The 14,886-nt window shown below is 42.6% G+C and overlaps 1 pseudogene; it reads left to right on the top strand.

Annotated features, from left to right (window-relative positions):
- The first annotated feature begins 744 nt into the window (after positions 1-744).
- On the top strand, positions 745-2,493 carry LOC147465951 (arogenate dehydratase 3 pseudogene; annotated as a pseudogene).
- The last annotated feature ends 12,393 nt before the right edge of the window (positions 2,494-14,886 follow it).

The raw sequence follows: 14,886 nt of genomic DNA, 5'->3' as shown, positions 1-14,886 counted from the left end.
CAAGGTCTACAACGAGCTCTTCACCACTAAGGGTTGTATAAATGAAGATTATCTAGCACGCCATGATGCTACTATCTTGAGGGCTAACCTTGGATTACCCTCAACCATGCGGATTGGAGCACAAAGCTGTTGGGCACCATTGCCGTCAAAGCCCACGCACATGGAACGAAACAATCGTGCAACATGCACAATCAAAGGTGGCACAAATACTTTGAGTAGCCACGACGGCTAGACCACACTAGTAGGACTCACAAGGTAATAAAGCTTCTACATCATCATTGCAATTTGGACCAACAATAGCTGCCCACTCCATCTCCATCGCCACGCAGGCCATTGAACGCTCCTAGTAGAACCAACACCTGCAAAAACCCTTTTCTTGGCCTTAGTTTTAAGGTGAAACCAATGAGACAACCGATATTTAGAGATTTATGTGCAATACTTAGATCTTTACCAGGATTTATATATAAAATGGCCAAATTTTGATCTTGAAAATCAAGGTTGTGCATTTTCTATTCGGTTCCGCTCAGTGCTTACATATCCTGACCGGTTTGTCATTACGCTAATCGCATGTGCTTACATATCCTGACCGGTTTGTCATTACGCTATTCGGTTCCGCTCAGTGCTTACATATCCTGACCGGTTTGTCATTACGCTAATCGCATGTGCGTAGACCTCCCTGCCAATATTCTCAGGGTTGAACCGTCAATGCGCTCACTAGCATTTTCTAGGGGGTGCTGGGTCAAAGTACGGCGTACATAAAATGCCCGGTCGATCTCTCGCTCTTTGCCTCTCCTACGACTCCCGAGTCGTCCGCTTCACGAACCTATAAACTGCGCTTCCTCAGATCATCAGCAGAGCCAAAACAAGCTTTCTCGCAAACAAGCTCAATCATTATGGCTCTCCATCGCCTCTGTTCCCCAGCTACACCTCAATGTGCTATGGCAGGTCCCTTGTTTCAGCACAGCTCAAGTCTTGTTACATTGCATTGCTCGGGACGGCGTCCATCTTGCCACATCTCTGCCCGGGTGCATCAAGAGCGCGGTGTTGCGAGCAGAGAATACCTCGAACGCTGCTTGGAGTCTGGAGGTGCTCTTGATTTAGCCTCATCTGCATTGGGGCAATGTGGGATGGTCGAATAATCGAATTAGCTGCCCCGGCCCAACGTCGATCGACAAAAGCCACAAAGGCACCCAGCTTCAAAGCGTGGTTTATCAAGGGAATCCTGGAGGTTATAGCCATGCTGTGGTGGGGGAGGCATATGCAGGGGCTTCCGCAGAGGCAGTACCCTGTGTAGAGATGGAGGCTGTCTTTAAAGCAGTTGAGACATGGGTTGCTGATGCCGCCCTCATCCCTGTCCAGAATAACCTCGACGGCAGCATTCACCGCAATTATGACCTTCTTCTCCGGCATCAACTCCACATTGTGGGGGAGCTGGCTTGGCACGTGAATCACTGTCTCCTTGCTCACCCCCATGCCTCCATGTCTAATCTTCGCCGTGTCGTCGGTCATCCACAAGCCCTCTCCCATTGCCAGAATACCCTCGCTCTCCTGGGTCTTCATTGCGTCGAAAGAATAGAGGACACAGCCCACGCGGCAGCCCTGGCTGGATGCTCTCCTGATACTGCCCTGGTTGCCTCATCCCAAGCTGCTTCCGTCTTTGGCCTCCATCTACTTCGCACCGGCATTCAGGATGATGGGCACAATACAACCCGCTTTCTACAGCTGGAGCGCCAGCCCATAGCCGCACCGACAAGCTCTCATGTCCCATGCAAGACCACAATTGCATTTGCTCTCCGCAACGGTCCCTCGGATCTGTGCAGGGTCATGGCTGCATTTGCGCTTCGCAACATCAGGGTCAGCAACCTCGAGAGTCGGCCTGCCCTGCATCCATCAGGCAGATATGGAAGCTGGGCAGAGCGAAGAAACAACCCGAGGGGAATTCAAGTATGCCTTTGTGGTGGACATTGACGCTTCCATGGGCAGCCAAAACACGCTTAAGGCACTGAGGCAGGTGCAAGAGTTCTGCTCTTTCTACCGTGTTCTTGGTAGCTATGCTCTCCTTGGATGCCAGAAAGAAGTCAAGGGGTGAAGCATTTGTTCTCGACAGCTTTCTGGGGTACAAAATTTGCCTCGCAAGTTGGAATTGTTCATCCCCTTCATGAATGGGGTTGAATTGCCACTGCATTGCGAACAATGCTCTTCGCCCATGATGTTGGCGACCTAACGAGGGGTTCAAAGTCATCGATGACCCTGCATAAGCGTCTCTAGTATTTTGCAGCGAGCACTAAACATGTACAATTGGGCGTCAATGCAACCAGATGAGAGAGCGAAAGCCCAGCACAGTTAACATGCATGCATATTGATCCAATTTCCCATGGAGAGATGGAGACAAAGTGTCTGCCATACTCACAATTATTTATGTTGGTTATAAACCCAAGCAACATGTATATACACAAAAATCTCTCTTACTGATAAGATAAGATAATTGAAGAAAAAAAATCCTTTGTTGGAGATTTATAGATGCTATCTATTGCAAAGTCATCATACTGGTTTGCTAAACTCAACAATCTTGGTATCGAGTACAAACACGAGCATTGATTTCACCAACACTGTGCATTGACACCGTAACGTCTTGAGTCATAGCAAATCTATCAGGTTCACAACTTCTTTTTGAACGAGTGAAAATTCCACAAGGCCTGCCTACAAATGGATGGAAGCCTTGAAATTTGAGAAATTCTTGAGGCATGTAGCTTCATGTGTTATATGCATGTAAGGAACACTATAACATATGCGCGGTATTATCGCTCACATTACCGCAAAAAAACAAACAAATTTGGAATATGAAAATTCTCGTATGCGGAAAAGACCACGGCAACATTTGCGGTAATGGTCTAGCGGTAACATCCGCGGCAATGGCTGCGGCTATATTTTCGCGCTTATTACCGCATCGTTTACGACAAACATACCCGCCACAGTTATCGCATAAATGTTATCGCAGGCATTACCGCGGGTGGGTTTATTATAAAAAAACAGATGACCGTTTGGATTGTCCTTTGCAGGACCATCCAAAAAGTCATCTATTTTTTCATTTATTTAAGATATTTTACAAAATTATTATTAATTACAACAAAATATCATAATTGGACAATACATTGAGCCAAAAAAAGATTGATAATTTCATTTACATAAGTGGAATTACAATTGGGAGAGGTATTGAGCCAAAAAATGATAGGTATTGCATTTACATAAAGGGCCAAAAAAGCCCGCGTGTACAAAATAGAGTATGGTCATGTGGGATAGGGCAAACGGGGCCCGCATATACAAAATAGAGGATGCTCATGGGGGAGATGGCGGCATTTTGCGTGGAACTCCTTGACTCTGCAAAACCAGAAAAAGAAACAATTAACACTTTGTTATTTAATATTTGATATAAAATCAACAATTTAATTATTTAAATAAGATTAAACTTACATGTTGCAGACTTCTGCACGCATTTTCGTACTCCTCTCGAGAGATCATTTGATTTTCAAACAACCAACACCAAGTTTGATACTCGGTATGGTTCTCTCTATATCTCTGCACATCTCTGGTCGGGCGACTCATGGTAATGTTATACTGACAAAAAATAGCAACCAATTAATTAAATGAAAAACAATAGACTTTTTACAATAAAACAAATATTTTTAGTTATATATTTGTCTTTCCAAGCCGTTTTTCCTCCCGAACCATAATGCGTAGGAGTCTGATGGGATATGGCCTCAACTTGATGCCTATACATCCTCGCACCCGTTGCCCTTTCGTCCTCTTTCTTGCCCATAGTTGTCTCCCACTCCACATCATGGACATTTCCTGGCCGATAGCTATGCTCTGGAGACTCCATTATCTGCTTTGCAGCTCTCCTCACACTAGATTTTTTGTTCTTGAGAAATGTTTTGACATGCTCTTGCAACCATTGCCTTGAGAATTATTGCCCCTCAAGGTTGGGGAAACGCATGTGCATGGTTGTCTCTATATATGTGATGTTGTAGGGATCTTGCTGATCAAATTTGAGAAAACAATTGATATATGGGGAGTGGATTAATTGGTTGACGTGTGTGCGGAATCTCCTGCCCTGCGCTGTCCCGAGATCCACCATACCTCCTCTATGAACCTGGTAGTATAACCCGCGAGCATCTGGTGAAGGCATGTCATGGTCCTCATCTTCTGCTGGAGCAGGGAGCGGTGACTGTGGAGAAGAATCTGTAGTACTCCCCCCCCCCAAAACAACAACTAGCTCCGCTCCCTCATCGAGATCGACCGGCGCTAGCGTGCGAGCTTCCCTGACGGTGACTGCCAGAAGAGCGCCGACGTGAATCTGGGACAGAAGGTGGGATAGGTGATGGATAGGTGGACGCCCGTGGCATCGGACCCTGTGAAGGAAAAGTTGAACCTGGAGCTGTAGCTGGAAAACTATGCAGGTATGGAGTGCCACCCATCGGAGTAGAGACCTCTGATAATCCAAAAGCTGCTAGCTGCGTCGGTGAATAGCGCTGCATAAGGGTGTGCTGCGAACCTAACCACTCAGCCCGAAGATGCAATGTCCTCTCCACATCTGGATCGGTCACAGGTACGGCAACGGACCCACCAAGAGCGTCCCGAAACCAGTCGAACCCTGATGATGACTGCTGAGGCGATGGCTGTGAATGATAAGTAGAGAGAGCGTCAGGATATGACATCTCGTCCGCCATGAAATCCTCAATGCTGCGAAAGCGTGGTGTGGAAGAAGAAGACATGGTCTGCATTTATTACGACAAAGATTAAACTAGGGTATAAAATTCGAATATATGATTAAAAATTTACACATTGATTTTTTTCAAACATTGGATTTTTTAACATTGGATTCTCTATAGTATCCAATGTTGAAAGAATCCAATGTGGAAAGAATCCAAGGTGTGTCTACAACCTATAAAAGAGTCTTGCAAAGCCTTGAGTGCTAATAAGATATTAGTGTGTGTATTGACTAATAAGAGATTATTGTGTTTATGATTAGTGTGACCGATTGCGCGATCACTTGGACGGCCATTGGGGCCTAATACGTCACCTACGACTTAATCATGGAGGTATGTTTATGTTTTTGTGTTGATTACTGTTTAATTTAACATAATTAGTGTTGGCTTGTGTAATTGGCTTGTGCACACACTAATTAGTGTGTGTTAACATACACTAATTAGTGTGTGTTAACATACACTAATTTGTGTGTGAATTAGATTGTGCACACACTAATTAGTGTGTGTTAACATATACTAATTAGTGTGTGCATTGCCTTGTGCACACACTAATTAGTGTGTGTTAACATACACTAATTAGTGTGTGCATTGGCTTGTGTAATTGGCTTGTGCACACACTAATTAGTGTGTGTTAACATACACTAATTAGTGTGTCCATTGGCTTGTGCACACACTAATTAGTGTGTGTTAACATACACTAATTAGTGTGTGCATTGGCTTGTGTAATTGGCTTGTGCACACACTAATTAGTGTTTGTTAACATACACTAATTAGTGTGTGCATTGGCTTGTGCACACACTAATTAGTGTAGTGTCTGCATTGACCAATGTACACACTAATTACACACTAATTAGTGTCATGATTGGCCAATCACATTGGTCAATGCACACACTATTTAGTGTGTGCATTGGTCAATCCAAATTAGTGTGCATTACACACTAATTAGTGTGTGCATTGGCCAATGCCATTGACCAATGCACACACTAATCCCAAACTAATTAGTGTGTGCATTGACCAATCACATTGGCCAATGCACACACTAATCACACACTAATTAGTGTGTATTAACACACACTAATTAGTGTGTGCATGGCCAAACCCAAATTTAACATATTAGGTTTTGCGAGTAATAAATTTAACAAATTTGATAAATTTAACAAGTTTAAATTTTGCAAGTAACTAATAATTAACAAATTTAGGTTTTGGTGTGTCTTTACTTACACTAATTAGTGTGTGTAAAGAACACATGCACTAATTAGTGTGTGTAATTAGTGTGTAAAGAACACATGCACTAATTAGTGTATCTGTATGCTGTTGAGAGAGAAGGAGAGAGCACAGAAGTAGAACCCCAAAGTGTGTAGAATACACACATGAGATGATGTATATATAGAGGGGACCTGGGTGCCATATATAGAGAAGCCATATATTGAGTAGCTTCACATATAAGCTCAACACCCCCGCTCAAATAAGGGTCCCTAACTGTGGATGAAAAAACCCTTGGGGGATCAAGGGAAAAACCCACAGCTCTATATACACCCACCGTTATATTATAAAAATCATTGAATATACAAATGTTTACGAGGAGCTACATCACTCCTTTTACAATGAATGTTTTATGAGGAGTTACATTACTCCTATCCTATCAATACAATAATGAATACAAAGGTTCAATAAAGAGGTGTAAAAGCTATCGATTAGCTTGTAATCAAAAGTGTCTCCGTGAATCTGCTGTGTAGCTTGTCATCAATATCGCATCACCAAACATGTCTTCATGTTGTCATCAATATGGCATCACCAAACATATCTTCATAAATCTTTTATTGTCACCAAGTTTGTCTTCATAAAATCAATTCTTTGATCAATCCTACATAGATCATAGACTCCAAAAAAAACATGTCATGAAAATTATTAGCATCGTTAATGAAATAATTACGTTCACAATGCCATAAGAGATGGTTCGCGACGCCACTCTTTTGATGACATATATACGCACGACAACATATGGTACATAAAGTATAAACGTAAAAGTACAAAATGTGTGATTACGTGATACAAATGATATGTGTATATACTACATAAAACAACATTTATCAATGTAGTGATCAATGAATACCATCAAAGTATTAACAAAATATCATCATTATATCAATAAAAATGAATAAATGATCATGGTATCAACGAAAAGCATCATGATATCACCGAGAATAATCATTGTATCAACGAAACAACATCATGGCATCACCGAGAATAACCATGGTATCAACGAAACATCATCATGGCATCACCGAGAATAACCATGGTATCAACGAAACAACATCATGGTATCACCGAGAATAACCATGGTATCAACAAAACATCATCATGGTATCAACAAAAATCACCATGGAATCAACGAAATATCATCATGGAATCACCGAGAATAACCATGGTATAAACGAAATATCATCATGGCACCACCGAGAATAACCATGCTATGCTATCAATGACATATCATCATGGTATCAACGAAAATCACCATGACCAAAGTATTAACAAAACATCATCATGGTACCATCAAAATCACTATGGTATTAATGAGAAATTATCAATAAAGCGACGTAAACTATATCTCTAAAAGAATAATTATACGAGAATCAATGAACGAGTATATCATATAACAAAAGATCATGCACCAACAGTAGCTCGATAGAATTTGGACGATCATCAACGGCTCGACTGAATCGGAACGATGTGTAACTGGCTTCTGCAACAAAGTTACGTCAGTAACAAATATATGATTGATGAAGAAAAATATAATTGAGAAGTTTTTAATTATGAGAAAAATCAAAAGCAAAAAGTAAAATTTTGATTTTCAAACATATTCGCAGTCCGAAACGATAACCCAAAATCGGTGCAGAATTTAGAGAAACTTTCTTCTGCAAAGTTATAGACCACATCGATTCCAATCCCCATCGCGGGTAGTTTCTTCTGCAAAGTTGTAGAACACATCGATTCCCGTCGCTCACGCGGGTAGTTTCTGTAAAATCGTTTTCAATAAGCAGAAAAATAAAAAACAAAAAACGGAAATTGCTTGTTAGGTATGTACGCAGTCCGCGAACGATAACTCAAAATTGGTGCAGAATTTGAAAACACTTTCTTCTGCAAAGTTGTAGACCACATCGATTCCGGTCTCTTAGGCGGGTAGTTTCTGCAAAATCGTTTTCAATAAGCAGAAAAATCAAAAACAAAAAACGAAAATTGCTTTTCAGGTATGTACGCAGTCCGCGAACGATAACTCAAAATCGGTGCATAATTTGAAAACACTTCCTTCTGCAAAGTTGTAGACCACATCGATTCCAGTCTCTTTCGCGGGTAGTTTCTACAAAATCGGTTTCAATTAGCAGAAAAATCAAAAAACAAAAAGCAAAAGTTGCTTTTCAGGTATATACGCAGTCCGCGAACGATAACTCAAAATCCGTGCAGAATTTGAAAACACTTTCTTCTGCAAAGTTGTAGACCACATCGATTCCGGTCTCTCTCGCGGGTAGTTTCTGCAAAATCGTTTCCAATTAGCACAAAAATCAAAAACAAAAAGCGAAACATGCTTTTCAGGTATGTACGCAGTTCGCGAACAATAACTCAAAATCGGTGCAGAATTTGAAAAAACTTCCTTCTGCAAAGTTGTAGACCACATCAATTCTGGTCTCTCTAGTTGGTAGTTTCTGCAAAATCGATTTTTATTAGGAGAAAAATCGAAAACAAAAACGTACTGCTCTGATACCATGTTGAGAGAGAAGGAGAGAGCACAGAAGTAGAACCCCAAAGTGTGTAGAATACACACATGAGATGATGTATATATAGAGGGGACCTGGGTGCCATATATAGAGAAGCCATATATTGAGTATCTTCACATATAAGCTCAACAGGAATGTCAAGCCCATGGAAAACAAAGACAAAAATGATGCAAAGGGGAAAACCAATGCTCAAAATTCTTCCCAAGGCACTTCCAACAACAACTCTCAACAATTCCGTCTTGCCCCTTGATGGAAATTGATGTGTGAAGCAACCATGGTGTGATGGATTACTTCGTTGATAGAACCAGGCCATTGAGAGTTGATGTATTAAGCCATCTCTTTAGGTAATTCCGCACAGAATTGATGCTTTTGCTCGGCAAAGTCTATCTTTTGAAAGACAGTAGCCTTGAGATGTAAATTTCAAAACTTGTCTACATACTTGTGGATAGACTCATGAGAGAGAAGCTTCAAGCTGCGCCATTCGGTAAGCACTTTGTCCTTTGCATCGCTTGCAAGGAATTGCTTCATGATGAAAACTCGTAGATTTTTCCATGTCTTTGGGGCTTCACTGTTGCCATGAAGGCTAGCCCACCAATGACAAGCTGATTTTTGGAAATGCATAGCTACATGGTGTATCTTGGAGGACTCCGTGAAGCCCTCGTCTCCAAAGGATAAGGGCCAACACTTTGCCAGTAGCACCAAAGGTGCCATCATAGGTGAGAAAAGAGATACTCTTTCCTCCCTCCTTGAACTTCTTTAGCTTTTGGGACCTTCGCCATGCAGGATATGACTTGCGATGTCCTCCTCACCTGTATTATCTAGGAGAATAGCCATAGCTTTTGTCAGAAGAGGAGGAAGGTGAAGAAGAAGGAGACGAGGGTGACCTCTTTGTAACCCTTTTCTTCCTTTTTTCCCTCTCTTCCCTTTCAGAATGACGAGGAGATGGATTGTGTGTTGAGAGAGAAGGAGAGAGCACAGAAGTAGAAACCGAAAGTGTATAGAGGGGATGTATATATAGAGGGGACCTGGGTGCCATATATAGAGAAGCCATATATTGAGTAGCTTCACATATAAGCTCAACATATGCATGTGTGTGCATGCGTTTGTATGAATGTATACATGTGTGTATGCGTGTGAAATAAAAAATAGAAAAACATAACAACAAAACTTACATGGAATTGAAGAGCTTGTTGGGAGAGGGTAGAAGAGTGTAGGAGAGTGGAAGAGTAGAGATGGTGGAGAGTAGAAGAGTAGAGATGGAGGTAGAGCTCAAGGTTGTGAGGTTCGCGCTCTCGGCTTCTGTGGAGAAGACGATGAAATTCGAATTTTAGGGCTTTGAACTTCGCGGGGCATGCGGGTGCCCTTATTTATAAAAAAAGTTGAAAATTGAATTTTTGCGCATATTACCGCGAGATCTACCGCCTGCATTACCGCGTTCATTTCCGTCGCTATTACCGCGGCACAATTTCGGGCCATACACACACATGGCCACGTTCTGACATTATTACTATTGATCCTCAAAATCTATTGGTACTATGTTTTTAATAAAATATATATAAAATGAAAGTATTCTTAGTACTTTGAATATGACATTTTTACCTAAAAGTTTAATTTTTACTTTTTACTGATATTTTGTGCCCCTATTTTTTGGTAATTTGATTTTAATTAGTGTATGTAATATATTAATGTAGGTTGCTTGGGATGAGTTTGGCCCGTCCAATGAATCGGATAGATCACGGTGGTTGGCCGAGCGATTACCATGCCCATGCGTGCGATGCAAATGCGCCATTGCTCGACTTCGACGGATATGCTTGAGTCATGTAGAAGATTATGGACTATGGGACGATCCTCGCAAGTGTGCACGGATGGAAACAAACGATCCGCGAATTGTAGCGGCTATTGACGTCTTGGCGTGTGGTTGGTGGAGGAGGGGAAAGGAGGGTGGAAGAGCGCATGCGCCAGGAATACATTAGAGAGGGAGGAAGCACATCAAATCATCCAACTGCTTCTCCCTCTACGAGTGACCACATCCCATCTCCTTACGTGGATGCAGAAGACGACCATTTGCATAGAATGGTTGAGGATCTCCTTGCACGAGAGGAGGAGCATGAACCAGAGTGTGCATGCAAAGAAGCTTCCGAAAGAACGAGGAGTGAGCTACTCGATTCGGCACACACCGCACTATATGATAGATGCTCTTACTCCATTTTAAGGGCATCTATCGAAGTCCTTAACCTTCAGGCGATGTTTGGATGGAGCAATGCTAGTGTCGACGCACTTTTGAGGTATGTATACAGATTGTGAAGGATGCTTGTGGAGTGCATAAATTAGCTTCTAATGTACTTTCTTCTTGTGATAGGTTGCTAGGAAAGATGCTGCCAGCTGGCAATCACATGCCAGAGAATAGACGAAAAGCACGCAAAGTGGTGACTGCATTAGGGATGGATTATGATCGCATTCATGCTTGCGTGAACGATTGTGTGCTCTTTCGTAATGAGCATGCCGATTGTGACACATGTCCATCGTGCGGGGAGCCTAGGTTCAAAGAAGGAATGCAGAGCGACAAAATTCCACGTAAAGTTTTGAGGCATTTTTGACCCATACCTCACATCCAACACATGTTTAGATCTAAGGGTATGAGCGAGCTTTTGAGTTGGCATGCAAAAAATCGCTCCACAGATGGTATTATGAGAGTGCCAGCTGACTCACCAACGTGGAAGCACATAGAGGACACATGGCCAGAGTTCAGGGGTGAGCCTCGTCACTTGAGGATTGGGTTAGCTAGTGATGGAGTGAATCCATTTGGGCACCACTCTACTTCATGGAGCACTTGGCCGGTGGTGGTTGTAAACTACAATATTCCTCCTTGGGAGGCAACAAAAAAGGGAAACATTTTACTATCACTTCTCATTCCAGGAAAGCACAAGGTAAAAAACATGGATGTATATCTGCAGCCTCTTATTGATGAGCTTCAAGAACTATGGAGAGGCATAGATGTCATTGACATTTCACGGCCACCACGAGACCGCAAAGCCGTCATCAAGTGCATCCTCATGTGGACCATGCATGATTACCCAGGATTTGGAGAGGTATCTGGTAAGTATGCACATGTTAATTGTACTTTTTGCTTTAGGTTTATCATCTCATGTGTAACGTTTGTTTACCTCTTGGCAGGATTGGCAACATCTTGACATAGTGCATGTCCCACTTGTGGCCCTTCCCTTGTGACAGAGAGACCTCCTCTTCTTGGGAAGGTGATCTATCCCAAAAACCATCGCTTCCTACCTCCTTCACATCGTAGATATGCTCCCCCTATCAATGGAGTGCAGCCGTTCCATTGGAACATGGCTGATTGGGCGAAGCATTGGGAGGAGCATCATGGTACCTCACTGCCTCCCAATGGGTTGCCAAAGGGTATGTCGAGGTAATCAATCTTCTTGTCGCTCCCCTATGGGCTTCGTTGAAAATTCAGCACTTATTGGACTCTATGCATGTATTCAAAAATGTTGGGCAAGCTATCTGGGATCACATAATTGGCAAGAAGGATTCATTGGGTGCTAGGGAAGATTTAAGAGCCATGAGGCGTCTCCCCCCTTCAGCCACGCCCCGCATGGGGGAGCGGGGAAAGATGATTCTCCCAAAAGCACCGTGGATAATGTCAAAGGTAGACCAAGAGCGGACAAAGCAAGTTATTGCATCCATCAGAACTCCAACGGGATATATGCGGTCACTCAAAGGTGCTTTCACAAAAACCAAAAAGGGTGGCTCCACTCAATTGTATGGATTGAAATCCCATGATTGACATAAAATCCTTCAGGTAAGAGTGGAACAGTTTGTGGTGTCTATGTGTCCTTATATATAGGTTGACATTCACTAAGATGTTTTATTATTTGTAGTTTGTACTTCCCATAACTATTAGTGGTTATGGGGACACTAAGGTGAAGGCTGCAATATTCAAAGTGGGTGAGATTGTGAGGTAATGGTTTTTTTTCAAGTACTATATCATGTTGTGCATGCATGAACAATGGAATTTTTTTTCATCTACTATATTATTTGTGCCCTGTAGATTTGTGAGCTCCAAGGAGATAGAAGTAGAAGCCATACCAGTAGCCCATCAGCTAGCAGCAGAGGCAGTGTGTGCTATTGAGGATGCATTCCCACGTACAATCCTTGTTAGCCAAATACACCTATTGCTTCACCTTGTTGAGGAGATTGCCATTTGTGGGGTGGTTCACTCTAGATGGATGTTCTTCTTGGAGAGATTCTTGAAGACTTTAAGGGATTTTGTTAGATTGAGGTCACAACCGGAGGTATGCAAAATCAATACAATATCGATAGCATTTATACGCTATGGAGTTACTAATAAAAATATGTGGTTTTAATGTTTTCAGGCGAGCATGGCAGAAGATTGGGTGGTGCAAGAGGCATTTGTGTATGTCTCATAGTATCTTAGCACAATGGATCCATCATTGCCTCATCTGTGGAGTGAAGAAGAGGATCCTAGGAAGCACTCAAACATTCCCAGTGGAAAAGGCCCACTCTTGGTCATGGATAGAGAGTTTCATGCCATAGTCAACAACTACTCTTTACTCAAAGCCACTATCATGACCAAATGGGTCAATATGTACTTGGAAGCCCGTGCAGCTAGAGAAAGGGATAGAGATGCATGGAAGAGGTCCCATTGAGGTAGACGTGCACCTCCTTTTCCTAAAGAGCTTGCAAAATATCTTGATTTGATTCAAGTAGAGTGGATCCATAATGCCATGACCAATGCCAAAGCACAAGGAGAACAAATAAGCCCTAAAGAATGGGAGTATGCGCAAGAATGCTTGCGCAAGGTGAGTGTGTATATGTTATGTATGCATGTATGAAAATCACTTAATGAAATGCGATGTAACCTCTTATGCATTGTGATTGTAGGGTCTCATTTTCAACTCCATTTGGTCCGAAGGCCGACATTTTCGCACCCGCAAGATAGATGAGCGTCGGACCACTAATGATTGTGGCGTGATGGGAAACTTTGACACAACAACATATGAGGTCAGATATTGTGGTGTAAAGAAAGAGGATGCAAGAGAGCTACACAAGACAAGCACACACCACACAGAGATGGAAAGCTTCTTCTTCTTCTCACAGAAAAAAGAGTACAAAATGACTAAGTGCTAAAGCTGAAAAGTAGCACATATGTACATGCGGTCACTAAGTGTGAACACAATAGAAGCGTACTATGCTGGCACTATAAGTGTAGTCTAGCTGTAGAATCACTGGCAAAGATCCTCCGTGTCGGTCACCTAACGCGCCAGTGAGTAAATGCCGTAAGCGGCCAAGACCCGTAGTGGATGCCATCTCAAGATGTAGAGCTCGACATCTCAACATGTGGTACTATAGAGAGAATAATCAAAGTGGATTTCAGATCTTTTCACAAATTCCTCTTTGAGTGCCGATGGTTTGCGGGTGAGGTCAAAAGACATGAAAATGGGCTCATTATGGTGGATTCCACCCAATTCCATCGGGGAAAAACTGACAACTTGGTGTATCCTAGTAGTTGCGAGCAGATAATTTAGGCTATGTGCAATTAACTTAAATTAAAAATTTAATATATGTATATCAGCTTATTGTTTGTGTGTGACGTACAGGTCTTTTATGTGCCATGTATATATCAAAGAAGACTTTGGTATGTCATTCCAGTCACGCCGCGGGGTAGATCTATCTTTGTAGAGACGGACATTGAGCCAGTAATTGATCCCATCATACCATCACCACAAGATGCAGAGGAAGATGTCGTAGAAGTTGAAGAAGGTCAGCCAAGAATTGCAAATAGTCATCTTGAGGAGGAGGTGTTGGAATTAGGGTTGCAGAGAAACACACACAGCTTGGAGAAGACGAAGGAAGCTCAAGGCACACAATAGAGAGTGTATTCCTTAGTGTGCAATGGAAAGATGGATAGCCCTAGAGTGATGGGCGTATATACAATGCACGGGGGAAAAAACCTCCTAAAGAGGGAAAAAATGCCCCGGCGGTCCTAGTGTGTTCACACACATCACTACCACATGTATATGGTAACAAATCCCCCCTGGAGTGATGCGGTGAACGAGAGCTGGCACATGAGTAAAGGGAAGTGCCATGCCCTGAGGACAGGATCAGTCCACAAAGGGGAGTAAGCCCAAAGCTTTGCGGAAAGCTTCAAGCTTCTCACGAGACAATGCCTTTGTGAAAAGATCTGCAAGGTTGTCCTGTGTTGGCACATAAGCCAAGCTGATCTCTCCTGCTGAGAGCCTCTCCCTGACATAGTGGTAATGCACCTCAATGTGCTTTGTGCGAGCATGAAAAACTGGGTTCCTCGCAAC

This window comes from Adiantum capillus-veneris, chromosome 1, assembly GCF_014529385.1.
Source record: "Adiantum capillus-veneris isolate H3 chromosome 1, ASM1452938v2, whole genome shotgun sequence".
In the NCBI taxonomy this organism is placed as follows: Eukaryota; Viridiplantae; Streptophyta; class Polypodiopsida; order Polypodiales; family Pteridaceae; genus Adiantum; species Adiantum capillus-veneris.
Note: the sequence above shows the minus strand (reverse complement) of the source record. Positions and strands in the feature narration are given on the sequence as shown.